Here is a 17,971-nt window from a genome sequence, read left to right on the forward strand (position 1 = left end):
ACATGCGCAAAATATTATCTTTGGTATCCCAGCAATCAACAAACCTCTCTGACCTTTTTAAACACGAAAACATAGCAACCCCGTTTACATGGGGTTCCCAAGACCGGATTACGTAAACCGATTTCTCAGTGTCGCTTCTGGGTTGCCAAGGGAACTGGCTTGGATTGTCCAGTTACATCTTGTCTTCAGAATATTCGGTTAATATGGACTTATTGTGAAGTCAACGAGAAGCAGAAATATTAGACTGAACAAGAAACTGTCTATCTGTAACATGTAAGTGAAGCGAAATTATGTTGATCTGCTGTATTCCAGACGCCATATTTAACTGTGCTAGCAAACCCACTTCAGACCACATGTAAACACGAGAGCGAAAAGCGGTTTTCAAAATTCAGTTTTCGTCTTTCGGAAGATGTGTCGCATGTAAACGTAATGTACAGCCTTATACTGTACAAATTAGTCCTACAATTAGTACATAATCATAAAAGTAAATATTCTTACCGCACTCCAGGATACCGGTAGTGTTTAATTCAGACACTATGTATATATCGTTCAGAAAAGAAGAAGTTATCAGCATGGGGACTCAGCAAAGTTAAATCCTGATATTTGGGCATAACAACCAACAGAAACAACAGAAATCTTAAAAAACAAAAATAGACTTCAAGTAGTAACCTCTTGTCAATATAAACAGCGCTGTCACATCCACTGAAAGCCACTGAGCTGAGTTTGACACAGCCACTAGATAACAGACAAATTTCCACTGAATTTCGACTTCTTGTAGTCTTCACATCATATCAGTTCAGAAGACAAGTGATGATTAATAATAATTTCTGATTTTTCCTTCACCGCAGCAATGAACAATCTCTGTAGTGCGAGTTTGTAGTGTTCTGAATGAAAGCTTGAGTACTTTAATATCTTGATATACACAGAAGTGTAGCCTGTTACTACCGTTAGTCATTCGAGATGCGACCAATACTCGTAATTTTGTATTCTAGCTTAAATTTCCTTTACTTTACCCCTTATAATACATAAAGCAGAAACTTTTAGCTATATTTCAAATCTTGGCAGATCATATTATGACAGATTCTTTACTAGAGAACAAACATATTTTCAGACTTTTTGCTATGCCAGCTAGCTTGGTCATTTGCCTTAATCAGTTCTAATAGTTCATGATAAGCTCCTACAGTAAATGTCAAGAGTGCTGACAGGGCTGAGGCAGAGGCTCCATCTCCATCAGATTCCACACCTAATGTGGTAGCCATTCATTATCTGGAAGTAATAGTCGAAGGGGTGGCACTGCTGGGCACTGGTGTGGAAAGCACAGTTTATACTGGTGCTATATTGGAGCCAGTGGCAAAGCAATATGGTGTGCAGATCAATTGCGGTACTGAAATAGTGCTGGGCATGGCATCTATGTGACCTCTGATGCTCACAGACTCATCTTTTTGCTGAGGCAAACTAGGGTCCCGCTTTTGTCCGTAACAAAGAACATCCAGTGTTCTTGGTGAGCTGTGAATGTGTCTAGTGTTTACCCAGGACTGTGTTCGAATATCTGTGCCCATATTGATCTCCATCTCAAAAAAAGGGTCTCTTCATCATCGTTGGAAACGGGAGCTGCAGGGAAGAATGACAACTGCCATCGGAAATTTCAGTTGTGCAGCGCCTGTTGACAGGATTGAAGTTGAAGGTGAAGGGATCACCCTTCATTTCATCTGCAATGGCTTTTCCATCTGTGACTTAAATTCATAACAAAGCACCCAATCTTCAAGATTAACATTGGGTGCAAAGATGTCATTGTTAGGTGTTCAGTCCACATCTGCAGCAGAGAAGTGCAAACTTAATGGACATGTCTGGGAACTATTATTTGAAAAGGTGATATCAGGGACAACTTCAACATTTAAAAGTGGTCGCAAACACTCTCCTGATGCCTGCAATTGTGGTGGTCGCCATGCTTGTCATATATGGAAAACCAGATTACACATCCTTCACCAGGAGCCATATGGAGTTCAAGAAATTACCTGCATAGCCAGTCTGAAAGTGCTCATATGAGTGATGTCGGACTGCCAACAGTGAGTTGTGCCACAGTGTAGATGACTGGTTCTGCACACAGTGTGTGTGAATCTAGCCCAAAGTGTTAATTTCTTTGTCAGTTCCCAAAAATGGGCAATGCCAAGCTAAATTTTTCCTCCATACGTGTTCCCCAGATTGGCATGATGCAGCTGCAACATCTGCAGGTGGCGGGAGTCTGGGATGAGTATTATTTAATCTGCCAATTCAGCAGGCAGCAGGAGTACACGTCACTGGGCACTGAGGCAGTGCTGCTGCAATAAAATTGACTGTAGAGAAGACAGGCCTATGTATAAAGGCCCTCAGGCCACTCTGCAAGAAGCCGAATGTGAAGCCTTGATTTAAACTATCCAGTGTGGTGACTGATCCCATGTGGATTTCTGAGAAGCAGTACACTCCCCAGCAGTTAGCAAGTGTAATGTAAAAACAATGTTTCACAATGAATAACAAAAAATAGCCCTCACAAATATAGCATGGATGCCTATCTTGCAACAGCATTTAAATAAGAAAAGGCATAAGGATTGTGTAAGTAAAAAAATACACAGTAAATCCAGGCTGCCTTGTTTATTTGCTCTTGTGAGCATACAAGTGATAAGGAAACATAAAGATATTGACATATGGAATAAGATAGAGAGAGAAGAAAACAACAATAAGCACAAGGGGAAATTACTAAATTACACTTTAAGCATTGCCAAGTGGGCCACATGGAACTGAGGAAACAGAAAGGAAAATCGTCATCCTAAAAATCTTGCTCAAACCATCGATTGGCGAGGGGACAGAAACAATCGCACTGAACATTTTGTATAGTAATGGTACTTAATCATTCAGTGGGTTGATTGTTACGAATTGGACATCATATGAGCAGATTCACCAAGAAATGTGTGCACAACAATCCACTAGGGAAAATTCAATTGGAAGTTAAAAACTTGAAAGACAAACGTTATCAAGGTACCACAACGAATCATGTGTCCCCATGAAATCCCTCATGTCATTTCAAACATGTACTCGAATGAATGTTTCCTGACTCTATATCAACCACAGGGCAAAGTAACACTTCTATGAAGATATGCCCTCAGGGGTCTGAAAGCAAAGTCTGCGTCTATTAAAGAACTTGCGCTGGGGGCAAAGTCTACTCTTGTCAGAATCTAGCACAATAGAGTAAACATCTGAGTCTGTCACAATCTAATACCCAAAGTGTTGGAAGTCTTCTCTCTGTAGAAACTTCTATCAGAGATACTATTAATTTCGCTCCTCTATTGTTCTGGGCAGTTCACAAAAAGGCAGCCCCACTAGTAACTTCCTCAGCCAATCAAAACTGCTAAATTGTGGTCAACGAATTACATATATAGAATGGGATTTTTGGTCCCACACAGTTAAATTTTGAGGAAAAAAGTTCCAGTTAATACTCCTACACAACGAAGAAGAGAGAGAGAGAGACAGAGTGAGAGAGAGAGAGAAAATTGTTTTTAACAACTGTGATGGCTTCAGAATGTTGTGATATTCTGGTATTCAGAAAGCTTCATTGTTTATTTGCATCGGCTGTAATGGAAAGGATTGCATACCTGGCCATGTTCCTGACTTTGTGGCGTCACCAGTAAATGACTATCTTGACATGAAAGAACAGTTTCGGCTCAGCAAGAGTTATGTCTCACACTTAGCTATTGAAAGCCATTCACTTGGAAGTTTTTTTACAATGACAGAGACTATAGCCTGCAATGAGCACAGCAGCACTGGTTTGTTCTGATGTAGCACTACGCAAACAATTCTCAAATTTGTGACTGCCTTGAAGAAAGGTCATTCCTTTGGGCAGCTCACGACACCTTGGCACTGGATGATGACCTCTAGGAGCGAAAGTATTTGTTTCTGGACTACATCTCTCGACAGTAAAAAAAGAAGACGTAATGTAACGCTAAAATTGATTTGCACAAATAAAATAAAACTAGAAAGTTAGATGGCTGAAGATGTTTTGAATTGACATGTTTTACTGAGCAGCTGAGGTCCCCCAGCCATCTTGTTTATACTAGATGGTCTTACAGCGTCTCTCCAGAGTGTTCAAGAGTGAAACAAAATGCGTACAGTAAAAGAACCACCTTTACACTCCGTGGGCTGGGCATTTTTGCATCTTCTTGTCACAAGGTTCATGGAGGCAGAATTTGTTTCGTGTCTCCGCCCTTGAGAAGAGAAGCGTTTCCTTCTGTGTAACTACACTAAGGACATCAACTACCTCGACTTAGGCATGGGCCAGTTCCAGGACAAAAGTGTCCATCTAGTCAGCAAGTGGAATTTTATCCCTTTATTAATGATGAATGAAACTTGCTCATGCATTGCCTCTACCAGGAGATTCAACTAAATTACAGTGGGAAGAAAGAGATGAGACAGGCATTTTACCGGCGCCATGTAATTGTCTCTGATACTTTTTGAATCCTGTGTTTATTCTTGTTGCCCATTGCGAAGTACGATAAAGCATCAGTGTTAGAGTGTTGCACTATGGGATGGTACGAAAAATAGTGTATTGAAATTGCTGTAATAGAGTTATCATCTTCGTAACTGTTGTGCCACTTTTTTATTGTAGTCTGGTGCATGGGCCAAACAAGCTTATGAGAGTGTGAACAGTTACCTGATAAAGTTTAGTACTATGTAATAACACTTGTAATTTTTAACACACTTCCTGAATTTTAGAATAATTAATCTGTATTGCCAGTAACATCTTTGACACACCAGCTACTTTTTGATCTGATCCTGTTATGAAATAACTAGTTAAAGGCTGTTGTCAGATGGCGTTTCTCATGCTAAAAGAAGAGATTACAATACTCCTCATATGCCCACTTACAACTAAAACAAATGGTTGATTTTAGCCATGAATGAGATGCATTTCCAAAACTAGCACTTGTGAAGTGCTTCACTCAAACAATTCAACTGTATATTGGAAAAAACAAAGACATCTTCTGGTTATGTTTAAGACCACTGTGTTGCTGACTGCAAAATAAATGTTCCTAAAATTTTTAAATAACTTTATCGTGATGAACCAATGACATGCAGTGGAGGTAGTTAAAACAGTGAGGAACGTTGTAAATTAATTGCTCTAAATAGATCTGGAATACTTGCAATCCCAATTGTTTTAACGTATCTGAACATAATGAAATAAGAAAGAGTCATATTTTTTCTTTTGTATTTCAATCCATTGCGGCGATACCGAACAGATCAGAACTACCACCTTCTGAAATTAGGAAGATAATAAACTCTCTCAAGAATAAAAGCTCACATGGAATTGATGGCATTTCCAGCAGGATAATAAAAGCTTGTTCCCAAGAGAGAAGTGGGATTCTTAGCCACATATGTAATAGCTCTCTGAAGAAGGGTATTTTCACAGATAAACTGAAGTATGCCATTGTTAACACAGCCGGCCGGTGTGGCCAAGCGGTTCTAGGTGCGTCAGTCTGGAACCGCGCGACCGCTACGGTCGCAGGTTCGAATCCTGCCTCGGGCATGGATGTGTGTGATGTCCTTAGGTTAGTTAGGTTTAAGTAGTTCTAAGTTCTAGGGGACTGATGACCTCAGATGTTAAGTCCCATAGTGCTCAGAGCCATTTGAGCCATTTGTTAACACACTGCATAAAAAAGAGGATATGTCTGATGTCAACAACTACTGCCCAATCTCTCTTCTGACTGCCTTATCCAAAATTCTTGAAAAAGTATTGTATTGTACAGTAGCTTCACACCTTTGTGAAAATAAAGTTTTGACAAAATGTCAGTTTGGTTCCCAGAAAGGTTTTCCAACGGAAAATGCTATATATTTACTTTCACTAATGAAATATTAAATGCTCTGATTAACTGGAATTCACCTGTTGGGATTTTTTGTGCTCTCTCAAAGGCTTTTGATTGTGTAAATCATGGAATACTTCTAGATAAGCTCAAGTACTGTGGAATGAATGGTACAGCACCCAAATGGTTTAAATCATACCTAACTGGAAGAGTGCAGAAAGTTGAAATAAGATGTTCACATAATATGCTAAAAACTGGTGATTTCTCAGACTGGGGAACAATCAAGAATGGGGTGCTGCAAGGTTCAGTCTTGGGTCCTCTGCTGTTCTTAATATATATTAATGACTTGCCATTCTATATTCACAAAGATGCAAAGCCGGTACTTTTTGCCAATGATACAACTATAGCTATCACACCCAACAGACAAGAATTAACTGATGAAATTGTAAATGATGTTTTTCAGAAATCATTAAGTGGTTCTCTGCAAATGGGCTCTCTTTAATCTTTGGCAAAACACAGTATATACAGTTCCACACAGTCAATGGAATGACACCATTAACAAATATAGACTTCGATCACAAGTCGGTAGCTAATGTAGAATATTCAAAATTTCTAGGTTTATGCACTGATGAGGGGTTGAACAGGGAAAAAGACACTGAAGGTCTGTTGAAACGTTGAAGTTCAGCTACTTATGCTATTAGGGTCAGTGCAAATTTTGGCGATATGCATCTCAGTAAATTAGCTTACCACACCTATTTTCATTGTCTGCTTTCGTATGGCATCATATTCTGTGGTAACTCATCATTGAGTAAAAGAGTGTTCATTGCACAAAAGCATGTAATCAGAATAATTGCTGGAGCTTATCCAAAATCATTCTGCAGACACTTGTTTAAAGAGTTACGGATGTTCACTGTAGCCTCACAATATATATGTTCACTTATGAAATATGTTATTAACAATCCAAATGAATTCAAAAATAATAGCAGTGAACATGGCTACAACACTAGGGGAAAGGATGATCTTCACTATTCAGGGTTAAATCTAACTTTGGCTCAGAAGGGGGTAAATTATGCTGCCACAAAAGTCTTTGGTCGTTTACCTAATATCATCAAAAGTCTGACAGATAACCATATAGCATTTAAAAGGAAATTAAAAGAATTTCTGAATGGCAACTCCTTCTACTCATAAGATGAATTTTTGGATATAGTAAGTGGATAATTTCACCACTCCCACCAAAAGAAATCAGGTGTCATGTAATATTTTGTGTAATGTAATAGCTTGGATAGACACCTTTTATTAACCTGACACGTTCCACATCATTATGAAGTGTCGTTTTCATGATCTATTGAACAAGTACTAATCTAATCTACTATCGACAAATTAAACGAGAGATCCCCACACCCACCCTTTGGCACGTTTGACTGTGACAAATGATCATTACTTTTCTAGACCATTTATTCTATTGGTAATAGGCCTACAGCAATTTAGAGACTCTAGTATTGGGACTGTTATTTTCATAAAAATGGCGTTTGCAACTATACTGACGACTGTTGTTTGTGCGCTTGGCTCTATTATCAGCGTTCTGATGTTTTACGTGCATACAGTTGTCTGTCTCAGATTTAAGTGTTGGACTTATTTTCAAAATATTCGATTAACATTATGTGTGACGGCAGACTGTACATTGTTTTATTTTCATGAAAATTAGGCTATTTTGCTTGTGTAGGTACTAAAGGTATCTGTGATTCTGTCAGCCAAATCTCTTTATATATATAAACAATCTGTTGGAAGAACATCACCAACTGAGAATTATACCAGAGGTTGAAAATACAGCTTCAGTTGTAAATTTCTTTTATTATCATACCGGCTAAGGCCAAAACTGGTCGTGATAATAACAGAAATTTACAACTGAAGCGTTATTATCACTACCAGTTTCAGGCTTATGAGAGCCCAAAACCGGTCGTTATGATAAAAGAAATTTACAACTGAAGCGGTATTTTCAACCTCTGGCTCTTTATATATTTTTTAATCTGAGATAGGTTACAAAAATCTAAAAGCAATTTAGTACTTCTACTGTCAATGTTATTTAAAGCTTTCCTTATTCATATAAACAGATCTTAGTAGGTATTTTAATTATTTATTTCTAGCATAATGTTAAGTTATGAACATACATCTGACATATAGAAGTGATCTTAAAAATGTAAAAGTGATGAAAAATTTGTGGAAAAGAAAATAAGTTGATACTTTTTGCAAAAGATCTTTCTGCTTAAATTTGTTGATTTGTTGTTTCATCCAGATGTTTGCACCAAGCCTCCTAATATATTTTATTAAGTTAATTTTTTCTTGCACTTTTGTGTACACATACTTAGTTAGTACTTTTCTTGTAAGACACTGCTTATTGTGTTTTATGCTTTCTTCAGGTTTTATCATTTCAATTTTAATACAGTACTGCATGAGTTCCTCATTGCTGTTCTTGGTAGCAGCGCAAAATGTTTTAGATGGGCCCACAGTGTGCTTTAGGTTAGTGTATGATATATTAAACATTTTTCCATTTCCCAGTACAAACTGATTTTATTATCTCATTATTTACATATGATGAGCCTCGTTTTGGCAGTTTTCAATTTTCAACTAATCCTGCAATATATGGCAAACAGTTTTTTTGTATAATGTTATAACAACATAAGTTTGATGATTTATACCTATTTTGGAAGTTATTTACGTTTTCTGGGTTACAATATAGTGTCATGGAGTGTCTGTTGAGATTTTTGTTCAGCTTCATCTCTGCTCAAATTTGTCAGAAATTCGTGTATTGTGTGCACTTTTTTATTCGTACTCATAATTTGTGTTGAGAATTATATTGTTTTTTGGGAATGAGATTTTCATTCTGCAGCGGAGTGTGCGCTGATATGAAACTTCCTGGCAGATTAAAACTGTGTGCCCGACCGAGACCCGAACTCGGGACCTTTGCCTTTCGTGGGCAAGTGCTCTACCACTAGAGCACTTGCCCGCGAAAGGCAAAGGTCCCGAGTTCGAGTCTCGGTCGGGCACACAGTTTTAATCTGCCAGGAAGTTTCATATTGTTTTTTATTTATTTCTTGACATTGGGAGGTGCTGAAAATAATCCTTTCTCTTTTAGGAAATCAAGAAAGTTTTCTAGACATTCCTTGTGCATTAGTTCTGTTTGTTCACTAATAGTTTTGCCAGAAATGCGTCTGTGTGATATAAATTTCTATTTCTTCCATAATAATAAATGAAAAGCACCAGTTTGGTTTTGTTCTACAATATTAGTTTTATTGTTAACCGATTTTTGGCTTACAAGGCCATCTTCAGACATTCACTGAGTATTATCACCAAAGAAGTTACAATAATATTTATTATGGTTTCTTTAGATACATGATGTAGAATTTTTATTGCATTTTCTGTTTATTCTGCTCTGTGTTTATGGTTACATAAGTGTTATTTGCTAAAAGGAAACCACAACCCAGCTTTGGGACCTTTGTCCCTTCTTCAGATGGCTATAAAATTTGAGTGCATAAAAAGTTAAAATGAGTACAAATAGTGCATCCTTGGTACATGGCATAAAACTGAATTTAACGTCTGTCATTCAATTTTTATGGACACATATTTCATATGCAACTGAAGATGAGACACAGCCCCCAAAACGGGCTTATGGTTTCCTTTTAAGAAATAAAAAGTTTTGCAACTATAATGAATCTTATCATTGCTGATACAAAGATCGTATTGTTCTGTGCTTTCATGTATTGTACAGAGATATAATTTGTGTTGAGTGTTCTGTTGTTTTGATTTATTTCTTCACATTGTGAACTGCTGAAAATTATCCTCCCTCTTTCAGGAAAACGAGAAAGTTTTCTAAATGTTACTGTGCCTTAGTTCCCTTTGTTCAGTAAGAATTTTGTCGAGAAATGCGTCTGTGTGATATAAATTTCGAGTTCTTCCAAAATGTTCATTATGGTATCTTTGGATACGCAATGTAGAATATTCATTGCACTTTATATTCCTTTTTGCGAAAGTATGTGTTTTCTGTGTTGTTACACGTGTGTTGCATTACTAATCTTTGAAAATAGTGTGTCACATGGCATTATTGCTCCTTTGGCATTCATTTTGAGTACTGAGTGGTGCTGCTTATTAACAGATGGCGTTGTTGTACTTTTGTGGTTTTTAAATAAATGGTTCATTTCATAAACTGCATTTGATGTTTTGACAACACAGTAGTAGGAGATGGCTGATAAAATTTTAATGAGGCATCAGTTTCAGCCATTTCGTCTGATTAATCCAAAACAAAATGGACAAAATACGAAACCAGTCTTGCTAAATGAAGGAAGGAAATGCTAATGCTGAAGCAAGGAAATTGCTAAACCTGTCACTTGACCTTTACTTTGTGCTGGAGAATACGAGGCTACTAAAGAGATTTGGGATCAGCTACATTAAATTTTGATGTTCACTCGGGCAAAAATATTGATCTGCTTAGACCCAAATTTCAGAAAATTCTATGGGAAGCATCTGGTGATATGCAAGGCCATTTAGCCAAATTTGCTAAAGTACAAATTCAGCTGTCATTGTTAGATAAGCCAATGGATGATGGTTATCTTGGTGCATGTTTTCACAAACTTTAGCCTAAGAATGCAATTACATTTATGTTACGATTTACCTACTGAAGAGAAGAAATGAAAAAATTACAAATACAGTGTTTAAACTATATACTGAGAATAACAGATCATGATGACAAAAGTTTTGCTACAGCAATGATGTCGACAATGAAGATTAAGGATTGTGACAAAGGTGCAAATAAACGTCATCTCGAGCAGATACCTTAAAAAAGACCTCATTATAAAAGGAATGAAAATAGCAAATGCTTTTCACGTGGCAAAGTAAGTCAGTTATCAGAAGAGTGTAAAATAGGATAGTAGGTAGTCACAGGGTGTTCTGGCTTGTTTAGGTCCTTGATGACATCCTGCCATGTCGTGTGATTCCTCCCCCCCCCCCCTCTTTGTCAAATGCCAATTGTCCTATGTATAAAATAGCGAAAACTTCAAATTTTGGTGGGAAATTCAAATTTTGTTGGGATTTTCCCCTACTCTGGTGTAAGTAGGTCTGTTGTCGTAAGTAAAACTTGGCAGGAAATTCAAAAGCGCAAAATGTCGATCGATCATAACACCAGTATATACTGTTGTAGCTCTATGATGTCAAAATCCAAGACTTGAAATACTGTTAGATCTGAAGCTGAGAGCTAGGATACTGAGGCATCCTCAGTATGACACCATAATCTAAGATGGCTGGTCTAGGTACTGGATAGGCTCTAAGATGTGAAAGTCCAAAATCTGGAATACTGGCCCTGCTCTATGACATCAAAGACAGAAGGTGTTTGTGCAGATCCAGGTCTGTCTGCTGAACTATTTGACATGTTTCCTCAAGCTGCTATTCACTCAGAGGTGTGCTGTCACTACATACTGCGTCTCAGCACACATGTCATACAGAATCAGAAACCTGCTTCTTCTTTAAGTTTATATCTTTTTGGTTTACGCCTTTACCACCAAACTGTGGCAGGGAAAGGTTTCTCTAGACACACCAGTGCCCCTGCTTACATTGGCCTCCTAACTAAGACTGAGTCTGATAGCGATCAGCCACTGTATTGCACAACATGGAAAGAGTCCTTTGCAGTGTTGGCAAAACACTGTTATAGAACCACAACCCACAAGCTACTGGCATCTGACATGAAGTCTACACACAAAGTGGAATATAGGAGCTCCCAATCCCAATGATACTATGCTGCAGCTGCACAAGTCATAACCTGAGTTATAATGATGGGAAAGAAGAAATATACAGGTACCTACGACCCATACATACATTCTGCATCGAAACTGAAAAATCAAGATGTGCACATTCGCCCGCCTGATGGTGGACAGCTGTGTGCTGACTCTGAAGCAAAAAATAGTTTGAGGTATTACACTTTCAAAATTCACCACAAAAAATGTTTGTGGATTAGATAGTTACTGTTTTACTGATAGCATCATAGCCAGCCCCCTTCATACTGCCATAACCCATAGTTCTTATATCCAGCAGACATGCAGCAACAACATTTGAGAATGAAACATACTTATACTTATTTACTAGCCCAATTGTAGCCATCAAAAATTAGGCAAATTTTGCGTTTAAAACAGCGAATATCAATTGAATTATCACATTAAGGTATACCCAGATTTTTTTCATTCAGACAGAGAACGTAATCGCCCCAGAAAGTTCGAAAAGAAGTTAGGGGATGGTACAGTCCACATAGGTTCGTGGCACTTGGACACTTGAGATGTTAACTTTACTGTATCACCCCCAAATATGCAGTGATGGATGCAGTCAACTGATAATTAATATTGAACAACAGCATTGTGTAACAACTTAGCTGAGGCTTGATGAGTGGTGCAGGTGATGGACATAATGGAAGCTCACAGTTCCACGTCCTGCTCTGATGTATCTGGCACTGCATCAGAGAGATGGTCTGCATGCTGAATTATTGTTGGATGGAATGGATATAGCGGAAACTCAAAATCGGGAAACAGTTCTCCGTGCTGACTTGATATCCACTCCATCTTGTCGCTATCTGCACTGGAGAGGTTGTCTGCTTGCTGACTTTATTTCTCCTGTTATTCAAATGTGCACAATTTCTGCTCCAACGTGTTGGGAGCTGTATCATGGAACATGTCTGCATGCCAGCTTGGTATCTACAGCTCGAATGTATCCGGTACTGCATCATCTACATCAAGGAACTGTTGAAATGAGGAAGAAATAAAATAAAACTACGAAAAACACATTCATACACTTACACATGTTACAAATAAACACTGAGAGAGAAGAATGGTTTAATATTTATGATCTAGCATGTGAGTCAGTTTCTTCTTCCTGACTCTTCTTATGAAATTTCCATCACTCCAAGGTAAATGGTGACAATTATTCAACTGTATGAAATATAATGGTCATGACTTCTGAGTGGTTTGCGTTAGGATGTTCAAACTGCACAGTTGGCCTTGGGGCATGACGGGAATTAGTATGCGCTTGTGCACTTGCCTTGTTATTGTCACCCACTTTCATTTGCTTGGATTCGTCAATAAGCGAAATTTGAGCATTTGGGTGACCGAGAATCCGCATTTCGCGGTCGAGAAGTCTCTTCACCTTCAACAGGTGACTGTATGGTGTGCAGTATATGGTCTCAGAATAACTGGTGGGATATTTCTTGATGGCATGGTGACCACCGAATGGTATGTGAAGGTTTTAGAAGATGATCTCATGCCAATTATCCAAAGTGACCTTGAGTTCGTCAAGTAGTGCTCATGAAAGACAGAGCTCGACCCCTTGGAAGCAGGAGAATGTTTGATGTCCTGGAGGAGCACTTTCAGGACCACATTCTGGCTCTGGGATACACAGAGGCCACTGGCATAGGCCTCTATTGGCCGCCATATTCTCCGGATCTGAACACATGCGATTCCTTTTTGTGGTGCTATGTTAAAGACAAGGCATACAGCAATAACTCCAAAACCATTGTTGAGCTGAAAACAGCCAGCATCGATGTTCTGACACGTCAGGGGTCATGCAGAATTTCGCTACTCGTCTGCATCACATCATCGCCAATGATGGCAGGCATGTCGAACATGTCATAACCTAAATCCGTATATCTCTAGTGACGTTTAAGTGTTGAATAAAGTGTGTGCACACCATTATTTGTAACTAATTTACATTTTTTCATGTAGTTCAATAATTTCAACCCTGTATATCTAAAGTGAAAATTAGTGTGTCATAGGAACATGTGAAATTATAATGTTACTCAAAGCTACAAACTTTCACACTGCTACTGCTAAGCTACAAGCCTTAGAAAAGTGTCTATATATACTTTGCAAACCTTTATGCAGTGGCGAATCATGACAGGAGTTGGGGCATGCAGCCTTACATTAACAGCTCTCGACCAAAGTGAGTCAGTGTGGCCTGCAATGGTGGCAGCACATAAATAACATACAGCGCTATGGAGCAGCTAGAGGTTTAACACATCATTCCTGTTAGCCCTCTGGCTGCACTCTTCAGGTATATTGATCACACCAGATGGAGGTAGCGGCCTCTGCTGTGTCGCTGTCGACAGCTACAGTCATCTGCTATCAGTTGGCACTGTACTGCATTGTGAAGGTAGTTGAGCTTTTTCATCAAGAAATACGAGAGTATCGGCCGGCCGGTGTGGCCGTGCGGTTAAAGGCGCTTCAGTCTGGAACCGCGTGACCGCTACGGTCGCAGGTTCGAATCCTTCCTCGGGCATGGATGTGTGTGATGTACTTAGGTTAGTTAGGTTTAATTAGTTCTAAGTTCTCGGCGACTAATGACCTCAGAAGTTAAGTCGCATAGTACTCAGAGCCATTTGAACCATTTTTTACGAGAGTATCTTGGGCAAAACTTGTTGCAGACTGCTACTCTCATGAAAATATCATACTTTCCTGTTATATGTATTCGTCACGTTTTTGTTGATTATGATGCGACTTGTTAATAAGTATAAGCATGTTTCTTTCTCAGATGTTGTTACTGTGTGTCTACTGTATATTAGAATGATGAGTTCGTAATGATCCTATCCATTCTCTCTAGATGCATCCACTGACCTCTGCACCAACATCTGCTTACTACTTCCCTCACCATTTTCTGTCCCTCCTTCTCTGCTGATGGTCAACTCCTGAACCTCGCAATGCACAGTAGCTGCACAGTCTAAGGGCGCCTTGCCACAGTTTGCGCGGCTCCCCACCATCAGAGGTTCGAGTCCTCCCTTGGGCATGGGTGTGTGTGTTGTCATTAGCGTAAGGAAGTTTAAGTTAGGTTAAGTAGTGAGTAAGCCTAGGGACCGATGACCTCAGGAGTTGGTCCTGTAGGAGCTTACCACACATTTCCAAATTTGGTGAACCTCATTCATCTCCCATCCCAAAAGCTCAATAACAATAAATCAGCCATCTCTGTCTACCCTGACCTAGAGAAAGCATATAACTGCGTATGATATTTTGGTCTCCTTTTTAAACTCCAGATTTAAGCACTTCCTATCAACTATGTCCATTTTATTGCATCCTTTCTCTCCATTTTCCCATCCTATGCCATTGTTAATCACAGCAATTCCCATATCTTCCACTCCAATGCAGTAGTGCTCCAGGGTTCCATTCTCTATCATCTCTTTTACCTGCTATACACTTATCAATATGACCAAACCATCTCCTTCCATTCACTTCTGTCACCTCGTGTATGGGTGTGTGTGTTTGTCCTTACGATAATTTAGATTAAGAAGTGTGTAAGCTTAGGGACTGATGACCTTAGCAGTTAAGTCCCATAAGATTTCACACACACTTCTTTCAGTATGCAGATTACACTTCTTCCCTCACCCTTTATCCTACACTCCAGAAATCTCAAGGATTCCTCCAAATCCACCGCTTTAGTTTACTTTCTAGTATAACCAATGGCTCATTAAGATTAGCCCTCCAAAACCCTAACAATAATTATAGGACTCACGACCTGTACCTTCCATCTCCATGACTTCTCCCTCACCATTTTCAACTGTCCTATCCAGTTAACTAACACACTAAAATAGCTTGGGCTAAACTTCGACTGACAGCTAATATGGAAACCTCACCTACTAACCATCGAACAGCAAGGCCACAGTGAAGTAGAACTACTAAAGCTATTAACCAGCTGAATGTGGGGACTACTCCTCGCCACTTTCCTTCAGATGTACAAATGCCTGATCTGCACTATCTTTTGCTACGCAAGTGTTGCATTGAACTCCACTCCTCCTAAATTCTACAAGTCCCTCCAGATTCTTGAACACCATGCCCTGTGCCTTGCTTTCTGCATCTGCTTACCTTCCTCCAAAAGGATCCTTTACCAACTCATCAAATTCCCACCTCTCCTCATTCATATTGAAAACCTCAAAGTAAACTACACTATTAGGAAACTAGACTCCAACAATTCTAATGTGTCCCCTCTCCCTTCCAATCTTAGTGTGCTGCCACACCTGTCCCACCAGCCCTTCACCTATACACCCTACACATCCTCCCTCAAAGACCATCTCCTTCTCATGGACCACAAACTCCACCCTGGCGTATAGCTGTCCCATCAACTCTGAATCCATCCTGCCCTATCCACCTCCCTCAGGGCTCCCTCTTCCTCCTCTCCCTCTACCACACCTAATCATTTTCCTTTTCCCCATCGTCCTTCTTCCCCCTTTTACTCTCTAATCTATAGCTCCCAATATCAGTTGCCCCTCTCCTTGTCCCCCTCAGCCACTCCTGTTACCAATTCTCCATCCTTATTACCACCACGTACTTATCTCCCTCCATGCCCATCCTCCTTTTCATCTACATTCCATCGCTCCAGGGCAGGTACTTTTCTAGTTTAGTGAAAGTGCAAGGTGCTCCGTTTTTAACGGACAGACTATCTTCTGTCATGTTCAGTGTTTTCCCAGTGTTTAGTGTCCTTCAGGTGTTTCTCAAGCTTTTTTAAACTGTGCCATGTGTCCAAATTTTTATCACTGTTTTTAAACAATTCATGAAGACAGCACATACTATTTATATTTCTTCCATTAATGCCACCTTTTAAATTATTTTAATTTCATAGTACATGTGAATGCTTGTTTCTCGTTTTAGCATCTAAGTTAGGATTAAGTTCTATTGCCTGAAGAATGGGTTATTTATGCTGCTGCTAACCCACTCTGCCTATTTGGTACATGGGATGAAGGGGATGAAATAACAATGAAGGAAGAAATAGCAATACTAGGGTGGCTGGCTGTGTTACTGTCAGTAAAATAGCAACTGTCCATTCTACAGAAAAAAATTTTTAGCGAATTTTACAAGCATAGTACCTCAACCAAATTTTTTTAAATTTTTTCTTCAGAACCAATGCCCAAGTGTTCAGGAGGATGCACATGCATCTCTTGATATTTCAGTTTCGATGCAGAATGTATCTGTGGGTTATAGGTTATAATCTACTTGTGTGTATTTTGAACACCTGTCATTTCGGCCTAAAGTACAAATATGCTTCCTGCATTTTTATTATTTCCCATCATTTTAACTCAAGTCATGCAGGCTGTGGCTGCTGTGCCATCACAACAGCATACTAGCATCGTGAATTGGAGTTTCTATAACCCATTTTGCATGCACACTTAACGTCTGATGCCTGTAGATTGTGATACACCACCAATCAGGCTGCAGGGTCATAATGCAGCGTTTTATCTACAATGGAGGGCTCTCTTTCCACATTGCTTGCTGACCATTCATTACCATGCCCATCTCTCTTGAGGCAGCTGGTGTCTGCAGACTGTCTCTAATGGTGATGGTATGTCCAGAGGATCCATTCCCTCCCACATTGTAGAATTAAAAATACAACTGGGAAAAGACTAATCTTAGAGGAGAATCATGGTTATGATGCTTTATGACATATAGTGACATGTAAGCTATGACAACTATGATTGTATGGAAAATTCTGAGATGTGAGTTCTATTTTATTGTTTAAACTTTGTTCATAATTTTGCCTTATTATCCACAATAATACCATTTACCTTATAAAAACCACAATTTTTACATGGCATTTAAGATAAGAATTTTGTTATAGGTAGAGGGGCCATCCGTAGTATTCTGATAACTTCCAACTCCAGCAGTAGCAGAAACATCAGCATCACATCCTGGATGAAGACACTAATAAGAAGAGGAAATGGCAAACAAGCATCACCAAAACTAAATAAGAACAGCGCTACCATCACATCCGTGGAATATTCTGGTAAAGATAGTGTCAGAAATAATACATGCTGTGCAGAGATGTTACAATAGATGGAGTCTCAGGATCACACAGATGTTGGTCAGATCTTGTATCCAAAAGGAGAAAAAAAAACTAAAATGTGTATTACTTCTGCAAAAAATAATTGGCACCTAAGTATTCAGAACACATCAAGAAAATTGGTGTAGACAATAATACTAATGACTGCTTCATTATCATATATTTATTTATAACTGAACACACACTGAAGCTAAAGATAGTTACTGATAGCTACAAAACCATAAAAGACAATTCTACAGAACAGGAATAAATCATAAGTAGTCTTAATAGCAATGAAATCATGGGCAAAAACCAATGGA

At 39.0% G+C, this 17,971-nt stretch overlaps 1 long non-coding RNA gene across 1 annotated transcript; it reads left to right on the forward strand.

The window, feature by feature from the left end:
• The first annotated feature begins 133 nt into the window (after positions 1-133).
• Positions 134-17,713, forward strand: LOC126260205 (uncharacterized). Its single transcript, XR_007546625.1, has 2 exons — positions 134-273; positions 17,451-17,713. It is a non-coding gene; the product is annotated as an uncharacterized LOC126260205 (long non-coding RNA).
• The last annotated feature ends 258 nt before the right edge of the window (positions 17,714-17,971 follow it).

Source organism: Schistocerca nitens, chromosome 5 (genome assembly GCF_023898315.1).
Source record: "Schistocerca nitens isolate TAMUIC-IGC-003100 chromosome 5, iqSchNite1.1, whole genome shotgun sequence".
In the NCBI taxonomy this organism is placed as follows: Eukaryota; Metazoa; Arthropoda; class Insecta; order Orthoptera; family Acrididae; genus Schistocerca; species Schistocerca nitens.